The sequence below is a fragment of the Furipterus horrens genome, unplaced genomic scaffold, assembly GCF_987537825.1.
Source record: "Furipterus horrens unplaced genomic scaffold, mFurHor1.1.pri manual_scaffold_4, whole genome shotgun sequence".
In the NCBI taxonomy this organism is placed as follows: Eukaryota; Metazoa; Chordata; class Mammalia; order Chiroptera; family Furipteridae; genus Furipterus; species Furipterus horrens.
The window spans coordinates 17997143-18009755 of NW_028327174.1; the positions used below are offsets into that span (position 1 = coordinate 17997143).

The 12613-nt window shown below is 39.2% G+C and overlaps 1 long non-coding RNA gene across 2 annotated transcripts in view; it reads left to right on the forward strand.

The window, feature by feature from the left end:
• The window catches only part of LOC150011205 (uncharacterized), a 35315-nt gene that overhangs the window by 7357 nt on the left and 15345 nt on the right, over nt 1-12613 (forward strand). Inside the window, exons 1-2 of one of the 2 annotated variants that reach the window (XR_016510647.1) lie at nt 2645-2741; nt 7109-7163. This is a non-coding gene — a long non-coding RNA (uncharacterized LOC150011205). Of the gene's footprint in view, nt 1-2644; nt 2742-7108; nt 7164-12613 lie in introns of those variants that run through there. The other variant, XR_016510648.1, reaches the window with a different exon arrangement.

Genomic DNA, 12613 nt, shown 5'->3' on the forward strand with positions numbered 1-12613 from the left:
GCTCGGCTCAGCTTCCTCTCCTTTGAGGAAACCGCCTGCTGGCATTGGCCCCAAGTCTCAAAGTCAGTGACCTTCCTGTTTTTGACTTTTTTAATGTCTCGCTGACCACCTGCTGGTCTGCCTGTGTCAGTAACTGTGCGGAATGATATGTAATGGCCTTAAGGGTGAGCCCTGGCCCCATTGGGAGGAGCGCTGGGTTCCGATGGCCCTGGAGCCTTGGGGTCACTCCTCAGGCTCCTGGGAAGGACAAATTCGTTTCGTTTATTTGGAGTGGGGTGAAATAAGTTTCTACTTCTTTAGTTCTTTGCCTGTTTCATCTTCTAAATGCAAAGCAACAGAAACATTCCTGCTTCAAATACATGACCGAGGTCTGACAACTTGCTAAGCTCTTAGGAAGAAAGCTGCCGGTAGCACATTCGAAATTTCTTAGTTTTACATCCGTGATTCACTGATGTGATTAGCAAGGTTGTATTTTCAGAGTTTATTGATAAAAATGAAGATGGTACAATAAATGAGAAGAAAACCAGCATGGAGCCACATTTTTCTATGCATTTATAAACACTGAAAGAAGTCTGGAAAGAAATATGGGAAGATAGTCAAAATAGTTCTAACTGGGTTAGAGTATGTTGACGATCTGTCCTTTTGCTTTTCTTTATTTTCTAAATTTTCTTCTTATATGCGTAAATTATTCCTGAACTCAGAAAAAAACAAACAGTAAAAAAATATTTTTAAAGATATTAACATCAGGCCAGCAAATTGCTCAAGTGCACAACCCGTGATAGTTTTTCCTAGACCTATATGGTGACTACTAAGTAATCTATTCTACTCCGCTTTTGCTTGTTAGTCAAACATTTCATTATTTTGTAGCTGAAGTTGTTTATTTCTATTTTTTTAGGCGCGGAGGTGGGAGTGAGATGAGGAAGCAATTTCGACTCCAGTAAAACAGGGCGTGCAAGCAGCCTTTTTCTCCTTGTCCCTTTGTCTCCGGGACTCTGTTCCTAGCCTTTTGTTGTTCACAGCACGGAATTTGAGTCTGGATTTAAAGAAAAACAAGTGCCGTCCCTCCGCGCGCCCTCTGGTGTCCTAGTGAAGTATAACCAGACGTAACCCACAAAGATCACTGCCGTTTCCACACAGCGCTCTCCCCGCCTGGTGAGAGGCCCAGAGATGAGAATGTCTGGAATTTGAGGGGAAGGAGTAACACACTAACAACCTTGGCAGGTTTTCTCTTCAAAACCATAGAGGTGTGGATACTGATTTTTAAAAAAAACTTAAAAACAAAGTCAGTTCTCAGAGCATTTGGCACAGGTTTTTGGGTTCTACTCTTTAAGACTCCAGTCAAGTTTTGACCTGTAATTTCAACATAAATCGATACTCTGGATTAATTGCAGATAAAATAGGTGAAAGGGTCTGGTTATGAAGGCTTTAGCTTGTTTACTGATAATGATTTCTGCCACTTCGAGCTTTATCGGTGTAATATGAAAACTGATACTGAAGGTCCTTTATGTCTATAATTTACTTCTTTGTATTGCATTTTCATCAAACTACATGGTTTTTTAAAAAAATACATTTTCATTAAAAAATCGTCATCCCCATACAGACAAAGGATGTTTTTGATTTAAATATTTAAGATTACGCTGGGTGGTGTGGCTCAGTGGATTGAGCACTGGCCTGTGAACTGAAGGGCTGCCAGTTAGATTCCTGGTCAGGGCACATGCCTGGGTTGCAGGCCAGGTCCTCCAATCGGCACATGTGAGAGGCAACCGATCAATGTTTCTCTCACACTTCATGTCAATGTTTCTCTCCCTTTCTTTCTCCCTCCCTTCCCCTCTCTCTCTAAAAATAAATAAAAATCTTTTAACAAAAATTTAAGGATGGATGGGATCCCAGGCATTACAGTTTTGTATAAATAGGTGTTGGGAAGGCAAAACTTTTTTATGTCTACCCTTTTAGGGTCTCCTCCTGGGACAAAAGTTTAAATCGACATAAGACAGATTAATAGAAGAAAAGGATACCGATTTTTACATGTACATGGGAGCCCTCATAGAAAAATGAAGACCCAAAGAAGTGGCAATACATAAATGCTTTTTTATATTCGGTTGAATAAAGATAGGCAATTGTGGAAAAGTAACCAAAATACACGGGAAGGCTAAAAGAAGATAAGAATTATTTTAACAAGGTCTGTTTGTACAAAGTTCTCCTGGCCTTGAGGTTTCACCTCTGGTGATAAGAACGTTTTATTCCTCCTGGTATAGGCAGGACACCTTTCACATGGGAGTTGTAGCTCCTGCTTTCTGGAAGAAAAAGGCAAGGTCAGAGCTCTGTTCTTACACCTGTTGTTTTTCAAGTGCCTTTTGCTTACAACAACCCTTATGCCAAAGTGGCATATTTGAGGGTAGTATATTCTTCCACCCTTCATAGGTGATACATGCACATTTAAAAAGTATCAAAGAGTATAAAGCAGAAAGTCTTTTCCCCATCTTTGACCCATAGCTACAATTCTCTGTCAAATTGGTCCAGCAGCTCCCCAAAGTCATCTAGAGCTCTGGGTTCTTTCTTCTCTTTCCTGTGGGTCTTTCTTCTCTACAGCCCTTAGCAAACTGACTTTTCTCTCCATGTTTGTCACTTCACATTACAAGATACTGCAGCAGGTGCAGGCATCGTGGCCACTCTCAGTGTTGAAGCATGAGGAAACAGGCAGCTCCAGCAGAGACTTTCCTTTTGAATTGATGCTTTTAAGGGTAAGTAAGTCTTTCCAAGAGCACTCTGTCAGTCATTTCTCTGTTTCCTTAGCCACTACTGGTTCAGAAGGAGGCTGGTAAAGTGACTATTTGTCAAAGGAGAATGGTACAGATTACAATATTGTTTTTTAGTATTCTAGTGTTCTGTGCTGTTTTTAGAAACTGTAATCTGGGTAGTATAATACTTATTTTCCTTAATTTAACAATACTGTTTTAACCAGTGTTATTTCTGGAGGTATGTCCAGAAAATTATGTATTGCATTAACATTTCACATCAAAGCTACATGTGTTTTGAAAGTATTCTGACCACATATTTTCTCTATTTTTGATTCCTCATTATAAAGAGGTTGAGTATCTTTTCATATTTATCTGTCATTTGTACTTTCTCCAGGGCTAGTTTGGGTCCTAATCCCTCCCCTCCCCTCCCCTCTCAGAGTGGACTGGAAGACTCCTGGTAGCGTCATTTTGGAATGGAAGAACATTGTTTAGAACAGCAACTGAGACAATGGTGCTGTCATTATCTCAGGATTACTGGGGGCAGCCGTATTTCTTAGTTTGCCTGTGACAATCCCAGATAGCACCTGTGTCCCAGTGTATTTTATTAACAACACTTAATTCACTCTCATAAGTGTCTCAGTTTTAATGAAAATTACATGGTCATCTATTATTTGAAATATACATCAAAATACTCCAGTTGCCATTTTGTGCTGAAATCTCAATCAGTTGGCACAGAATTATCATTAAGACTGGGGTTTGGTCTTCCTCCTTCACTCTTGTATCTGCAATGCCTAGAACAGTGCCTACTACACAGTAAATGCTTAATAAACACAAATGAAATCAATAAATAGCTACTCATTGCTTAAGAGTTTGGCATGTTGCCACCTGAGCAACTGTTAGCAAGAAATATGGAGGAATGATTTGGGGTATACAACTAATGGTGCCTGCCAGAATATACACTTTAGATTTTCATAGATACTGTCAAATTGTTCTCCACAGGGTTTGAGCCACTTTACACTTGAACCAGCAATATGTGAGAGCATCTGTTTCTCTAACCTTCATCCATACGGCAGTATCAAGATTTTTGTCTGCCAATATGGTAGTTTTAATCTGCATTTCTCTTATTATAGAGAAGATTGAACATATTTTCTTACATTTAAAAGCCATTTGAAATTTTTTCTTGGGAACTGTCTGCTCATATCCTTTGCCTATTTTCAACTGAATTATTGGTCTTTTTCTTATTGACTTCTAGGAATGCAAGTACTTGCACCCAGGTTTTCTTGCCTCTTGTGTATTTTTTTTTTATAAGCAGAATTAAAAAATAGATATCTGTTTATTCTTTCCTTTTATAGTTTCTATATTTTGTATCATGCTCACAAAGACTTTCTCTATTCCCAAATTACAAAATAATTCTCCCATATTTTCTTCTCATACTCTCAGGTTTCCAATTTTTCATATAGAAATCTTGATCTATCTAGAATTTATTTTGGTGTGATGTTTGGGGTATGAAACCATTCTGATATTGTTTATTAACTATTCCACCTTTTCTCCACTAATAGAAACTCTAAAGTGTTCCCAGTTTTTAGGGACTCCATTTCCCAGTACTTTTAACACTGTAGTTGAAGTTCTAATCAAAGGAATTCAAAGTCAAAGCAGTCAGGATGAAAACTTAATCTGTAATTTTCTGTCTAACACTACCTGTGCTAAGCACTTAGGTGTTAGATGTAATACATACAGAAGACTGTATAAACCATATATGTAGAGTTTAAAGAGTAATGGTGAACTGACGCTTATATGCTTGTTTCCCTGGTCAACAAGTGAAACATTGCTAGTTACTTGGAATTCCTCTCTATAGTCTACTTAATCATATTCTCCGCCCTCTTCCTTAAGAAGGAAGAACTACTCTTCTGATTTTTTAGTAATTATCCCTTGTTTTGCTTTATACTTTTACCACCTATTTGTACATTTACATAATATTTTGTTTATATTTTTGACAACCAAGTGGCAAGCACAACCATTGTGGCAAGCTCTCAAAAGATAAGCTGAACAGATCTCTGAGGCATGTTTAGCTTCTGTGCTCCTGAGAGAATCCAAGAGCTGCTTCTGGGAAGTCAGGGGTTCATATCAAGAGTGAGTTCTGGGAAACAGAGGCTACACCACAGTTAGGACATCTGCTGCTTTCAAGCTTTCTATGGCCTCCCTCCTACTCTCAAGAGGAAATCAAAGCTGACCCCTTTTATGAGACACAGTGAATTCCTTCAGCTCACCCAGACAGCAGGCCATGGGGCACATGTTAGTTTTCTATTGACACATGACAAGCTTCCACAAATGTAGCAGCTTCAAATAGTATACTTTTTAATTACAGTGTCCACAGGTGAGGATATTTTAGCTGGCCCTTCTGTTCAGATCTCCTAATGCTGAAATCAGGGTGTCCACTGGCTGTAGCCTTATCTGAAGGCTGAACTGGGAAATGCTCCATTTCCAAGCTCCGTTTCCTGCAGCAATAGGACTGAAGTCCCCATTGTCTTGCTGGCTGTTAGAGGGGACTGCTCTCAGCTCTTACAGGTGGCCCTTAGGTCCTTGCTCAGCAGCTGAGATTGAAGTTGGTGGCTTGCCTTAGAGTGCTGAGATTTTTCTGTGGCTTGCAAGTGAAGTCCTGTGATTCGCTGCTTCTACTGGCTTCTCCTTTGACCTTCACACTCTGAACTGGTAGTTGTTTAAGCCTTTGATTCCCTTCCTATTTGTGTACCTAGACTGGCTTTTGTTTTCTTGGCCAAACCCAAAGTGATACAGTTGTTTTGCTTTCAGCATTGCTATTGGGAAATACGAAGCCATTCTGATTCCTAATACTTTATATGTGACTCCTTTTCCCTTTCTCCTGAGAGGGGTTGGTAGAATCATCTCTGTGAGCCTCAGTGTTTTGTAATTCCACAATTACGTGCCATGAGTGAGTTCTTTCATTCTTGATGTGTGGTTTCCAGAGTGTTCTTTCAATCTGGTGATGTATGCCCTATATTTCTAAATTGAGTATTTTCTTCTCTTTCTTCCTTTCTTTCTTTCTTTTTTTCTTTCTTTCTTCTTTCTTTCTTTTTCTTTCTTTCTTTCTTTCTTTTCTTTCTTTCTTTCTTTCTTTCTTTCTTTCTTTCTTTCTTTCCTTCCTTCCTTCCTTCCTTCCTTCCTTCCTTCCTTCCTTCCTTCCTTCCTTCCTTCCTTCCTTCCTTCTTTCTTTCTTTCTTTCTTTCTTTCTTTCTTTCTTTCTTTTATCTTTCTGGAACTTGTATTATCTGGATGTTGTACTTCTTGGACTAGTTATCTAACTTAAAATTTCTTAATTGCTACTTCACATGGCTTTCATCTTTTTGCTCTATTTTTGGGAGATTTCTACAAATGTATTTTCCAACCCGCAACGAGGCTGCCCAGAAAAGATCGAGGCGGAAGCAGCGTCAACAGCAGCAACAACAGCCATCTGCCTTCACCTGTAACAAGTGCGGCAGGGATTGTCACTCCCGAGTCGGACTGCACAGCCATTCTCGGCGGTGCAGATAGACTCTCAAGAAGCTACACCATCGTCTCTCGAGACGGACGGCTGCCGATGATTTTCCAACCTTTATTTTGAGTTTTTAATTCTGTTAGCATATTTTAAAATTTTCAAGTGCTCATTCTTACGCTCAAATTATACTTTAAAAATAGCATTTAGTTCTTTTTTTATAGAAACAAAATATTTTTTTTTTCTCTTTGAGAATATTTTTAGAGAGTGTTGTCAAAGTTTTTCTTTCCCTTCTGTTTCCTTCAAGTTGGTCCCCCCACCCCCCCTTCAGTTTACTTGGTGTCCAGTGTCTGTGCTAGGGGCCTTTCTCAGATGACTGGAAATCCTGCGTTGTCTGCTGCTGATTAAGAGCAAGAACCCAAAAGACAATTTTCAGTCCTGAAAGTGTGGGTAAAACTTGTTCACTTTGGGAGCCTCAGTGTAGGTGTTCTGAGTGACTGTCCTCTATCCTCATGTCTTCATCTTTTGTTCTTTCCTCTTGAACTGCTTAAAATACTTGGAAAGTGTTTTAATTATTTACCTGGAGGATTAAGATCTGATTCTAGTGTTTTGGGAATCAACTAAGGAAAGAGAGTTGAGGGTCTCAGTATTGATTCAGCCTTTAGTGAATACACGGTCACTTAATACACCTAATTTTGGTACAGTACCCATGATTTCAACTGTTCTCAAACTTAGAGAAAACCATTTTACCTTCTCCAGTGAATAAACCACTGGTATTTTGCTGGTGTGGGAAAGAGGCATTGGCTTAGCGGTATGGAATGAGTAAAGGGCTCTAGGAAATTAACTGCAACCTCCTTACTTTATCATTTTCTTCCATTCCCAGTTCCAGAGATCCCTGGTACTATCAACTCCTTTGAGGATTCTGAAGTGTTAATCAGGTTGGTTCTCAGCTTTCCTTACTGTCAGCTTAGAATTCAACTCTCTTTTGGGTCTGTCATCAGTTATTGCTCATCTGTTTTCTAGTTTGCAAGATTTCTTGCCCCCTCTTTTGTTCTTCCAGGTCTTGTGACTGATGTGCTTTTTGTCTTTTTTTTTTAAGTCCTTCACAGTCACAAAATGGGTGCCACAACTCCCAACATCACATACATGTGTCACAACATCCAAAACAGGAAGAGAGAAGTTTTTATCAGGAAGATAAATTGTTTCAAAGTTATACCACCCCTCAGTCTGACTGGGAAAATTTGTGTGCCCACCACATGCTCATCCTTAAGTCATTCACAGAGAAAGGGTAGGGAAACTTGGAGAAGAACCCGCCATCATGGAGCATATTTTTCCCTTGTACAGGCACAAATGAGGCGCTCTTTGAACAAGAAATAAGGGGAAATGGCTGTCAGGTAGGCAACCAACATTGTTTGCTATGTTTCTGATATAAGCACACCGCGGGCAACATTGAAGACTGTTGCTTAGTTGACAACAAGTAGGCAAAATTAGATGGTCTCAAATGCCTTGCAATTAGGTAACATCACTTAAGGTACAGCGATCTATCCATCAATAGAACGGATGTAGAGGATAAGAATGATATTTTCTAAGAATAAAATATAAGACCAGAAACAGAAAAGGTTTCATAGTTTGGCTCTAAGAATAAAGTTAAGCCCTGACCATGTGTCTCAGTTGGTTGAATGTTGTATTGGAAAGCAAAAAGTTGCTTGTTCAATTCCCAGTCAGGACACATGTCCTCAAGTGGGGTGCATGTGGGAGGCAACCAATTGATGATCAATGTTCCTCTCATACATTGATGTTTCTTTCCCTTTCTTTCTCCCTCCCTTCTCCTCTCTCTGGAAAATGAGTAAATAAAACCTTTAAAAAAAAGTTAAGACAATGGAGTAAGAATTTTATTAAATTCACATCTAGAATCAGGTATATCACATTAATATTAATAGCAAAAAAGTCAAGGGAGAAAATTCTTCCAAAGGAAAATAGTATATTTGAAGTTTTGGGGGGATTTCTAATGAAAGCAATGGTTCTCAGTTGGGAGTCATGATGATCCAAGGGGCCGACTAGTCTCCTTTGATACATAGGTGTGCCCCTCTGCCCCTCCTTCTCTATGATTGCTGTTCCCCGAGGCTACTGGGAACATCTATACCTCCTCAGCTCATGCACCTTCTCTATTTTCAGCTCCATGATCTTCAAAGGGTTTCTTTAATTTATGCCCACCCTGAGACTTCACCTTAAGGACTCTTGTATCTGTCAGGAATGCTTTTGTTTGCAAGAAACAGATAACCTGACTAACGACAGCTTAAATCAATATGGATTTATTTTCTTACTCAGCAAGAGTGTTACAGTGACTCCCTAATGTCGTTCATGTTCTAGAGTAGTGCTGTCTAATAGAAATATAATGTGAGGCACATATGTAATTTAAAAATTTCTAATAGCAACAGGATAAAAGTAAAACAGGTAACATTAACTTTTTTATTCTTATTATTTTTAGAGAGAGGGCAAGGGAGGGAGGAAGAGAGGGAGAGAAACATTAATGTGAGAGAGAGACATTGATTGGTTGCCTCTCACATGCTCTCAACTGGGGACCTGGTCCACAACCAAGTATGTGCCCTGACTGGGACTCCAACTGGAGAACTTTCATTTTGTGGGACCACGCTCAACCAACTGAGCTACACTGGTCAGGGTGGCAAAATTAATTTTAATAATATATATTATTTAACCCAGTATGTCCAAAATACTGTCATTTCAATATGCAATCAATATAAAAATTACTAAGGAGATATTTTACATTTCTCTGGTACTAATTCCTCGAAATTCACTGTGTATTTTACACGTAAGGCACGTTTCCATTTGGACTAGCTGCATTTTAGTTGCTCGGTAGTTTCATATGGCTAAGGACTGCTGTATTGGACAGTGTAGGTCTAGGGCCTTCATCTCATTGTTCTCTATCCTATCTCAGCCTGTTAGCTTGTTGCCTAGTGGTTGCAAGTTGGCTGCTGCATATACTCAGTATCCTTTCTGCATTTGAGGAAGGAAGAAGGAAGATATGGTGTCTATTTCAAGGAAGAAAAATGTTTTCTAGAAATTTCAGTGGACGTTTGCTCACATCTAATTGGCTAGTACTGTGTCACATGATCATATGTTCCTGCAAAGAAGTCGATGGGAAAATGGCACCTGACCAAAACTGGGCATTTGTAAGTAAGGAAGAGGAGGAGGGATACAGTCTGTCCCAGGGCCCAATGTGCCCTTGACTCTTGTTTCTCTTGACTTTCCTCTTATTTCCCAACTCAAAGGGTCTTACCCTGTTAGGGAGGGGGAGGTACAGTGGGGGCGGTGGGACAGGGAAAGCTGTTTTCAACTATTTGCGTATCCTTTCTGATTCTTTCTGCTTTACACTGCAAATATGGATTTGGTTTTAAAAGAAAAAATATGTGGTGGGTACCTCTGCTAAAAATCTCTAAAGTAATGGGTGCACACTCTCTAGCCAAGGGTCCAGAGCAATAAACACAAAAAGCAAAGCGATTAATATTTAGATATCATCCTGCTACATGTACATAGGTAAGAGAGTGATGCATATCTGGATGACGAGGAGAATCATGGGAATTTTTCTTCCATTTCTTTTTGTTTATCTGTTTTTCTAAGCTTTATGCTGTTATAAAGAAATATAATTTACTTACAGGATTAAATTTCTTGAGCCGTATAATCTAGATTTTTTTGATACCAAATAATGCTAGGGTATAATTTTACCTGCTGTAATACCATAGAACTCAATTAACTGTTAGTACATATTGCCTACAAGATATTTAGGGAAGATATTTAAAAGAGTAGAGTTATTCAAGAAAAATGGGGACGAACACATAGATGGAGAGCAGGATGAGAGCTAGTGGCGGAGGAGGTTGGGGGTGGAGGGACTGAGCAAAAAGGAAAAAGGACACATGGGTGTGGACAACTGTGTGGTGATTGCTGGGGGGAGGGGGGTATAGGGGACTAAATGGCAATGGAAAAAAATACAATAATGATTAAAAAAGAAACTCAGAACAACAACAAGAAAATAAAAGAGTAAAGTTATAACCCAGGTTAATTAATTTTGTTAGAGACTAATGAAATCACTGGAGGAAGAGTAAATCCTGGTTTAGTTGGGAGGCAGGACCTGGTTTAGGTTAGTTTAGGTTGGTGGTTTTTGACTCGCCTCCTCCCTAATTATTCCTAGGTCAGAAGAATCCAAGGTGCCTGGCCAGGAGCGGTGGGTTTGCTCTAGGCTGGAAGTTTGGATCCTAGTCCAAAACACAGGTCTGGTTCAGGCCCACGAGTCCCCCAGGGAGGGAAGAATGGGGTGTTGTTCTTGGCAGCGGCTTCAGCCCAGAACGTGTTCTTGCTGCCAGGCTGACGTGCCTGTCCAGTATCATCTGTGAGAGAATGCTGGCATTCCTGGACAACCAAGCATAGAGAAAAACCAAGAGTCCCCGGGGGGTGCCAATTACTTTGAAGATAAAGGAGATCGTTAGGAGAAGTCTGGGAACGGAGAATGTGTGTGTGTGTACATCTGTATTTGTGGTTTTGATTTTGTGTTTTAAAGCCAGTTATAAAACTTGGAAAGCTTAAATAGAGGTGGCTTCCAAATTGATGAAACCCATACCATACCAGGTTTAACCATGGAAGTCATCTAGAAGTAAACCTTTCAAATAGAGAGAGAAAAAAAAAAAGGTGATATAGTTTTCTTAAATAGATCTGTTGATTCAGGACTTTTTTATTTTTTTATTTTTTAAGGAACTTGAGACTTGCCTGTCTAAACAAAACTTAAATAGCCTTTTGATTTTTAATGGTTTATGTTCACTGATTGTTTTTCTAAGTTTTAATAATAAGGAAAGTTGAACCTTGACTGATGTGGCTCAGTGGATTGAGTGTTGGCCTGTGAACTGAAGGGTCACTAATTAGATTCCCAGTAAGGGCACGTGCCTGGGTTGTGGGCTGGTCCCCAGTTGGGAAAATGCAAGAGGCAGCCAGTCAATGTTTCTCTTACACATTGGTGTTTCTTTTTCTCTCTTTCTCCTTCCCTCCCTTCTCTCTAAGAAAACAAATAAATAAAATCTTTAAAAAATATAATGAAGAAAGCTGAAACATTTTTATCATAAAAATCAACTGCAGGAAATTATATTAAAATAATTTTCTTGCAGTATATTAATATTTTTCCCACCTCAAATTGCTGAAACTGTGAAAACACAATCCAATTTTTATTGTCTCAGTAATAAAGGAATAGTATTCTGAATAAATCTACTGCATTTATATAGAGTACTAAAGTTTGGATATTACAAAATGAAATGGTCTAAGATTAAAATAATTCAATTGTTTTTAATACCATGAACTTCTTAAATGTGCAGCATTATGGAAACAAAGTTGAATGAGACCATTGTCTAGTGTCCATATTTACAGTGTAGGCCCCTAAGGGAAAATTTCATTGAGATTCCTTATACCTTTGTTAACTGCAAAAGAGGCCCTCTGTTTTCCAGTGGGGGAGGGACTGTCTCCTTTCCACTGTGTTGTAGCAGTGGGAGTAGCTATGACCCATTTTTCAGTTTTACTAAAAGAGACTATACAAATACAACTCTGAAAGAAAAGGGAAACATAGTTTGAGTCTCTTCAAGTTTGAAAATGGAAATTATTTTATTTTCGACAGACTACTTCCATCTCCTCCAGATGCCTGCTAACTCCAATGTCTGATCACGTGAACAGAATAAACAAATATTACATTTTTTCCTTTTCCTCTACAAGGGCACTCTGGCCTATTCTCACAATTGATTATTGATGGAAAGTCTTGTATGAAGAATTGTGAATAATGCCAACATAATGCTCAGACTTTTAGCAGGAGGTAAAGAACTTTGTTGAGTTTGGCATTACTGGAGTTAAAAAAGGTTCACAAATCAAGCACATTATTTCAAAAGTCTAGAACTACTTATTCGAAGTCAGTGCATAGAACAGTGCTTAGATGTCAGCTATTAGCTGGCTAGGTGAACCGTTTATCTTTCTTCAATAGGTTTGGAAAGAAGGGCGCTTTAACATCTTAAATAAATAATATGTTGGTAGCCCTGGCTGGTGTGGCTCAGTGGATTGAGTGCTGGCCTATGAACTAAAAGGTCCCCAGTTCGATTCCCAGTCAGGGCACATGCCTGCGTTGCAGGCCAAGTCCCCAGTTGGGGGTCCACAAGAAGAAACCATACACTGATGCTTCTCTCCCTACCTTCCCCCCTCTCTAAAAATAAATAAGTAAAAAAAAAAAAAAGAAGAAGAAGAATATGCTGCTAGACTAAGACCATCAAAATAGCACACAGACACTATTACACAAGAAGAGAATTCTGTACCATTTAGTTGTGCACCAAGGTGCTCAAACTCTAAA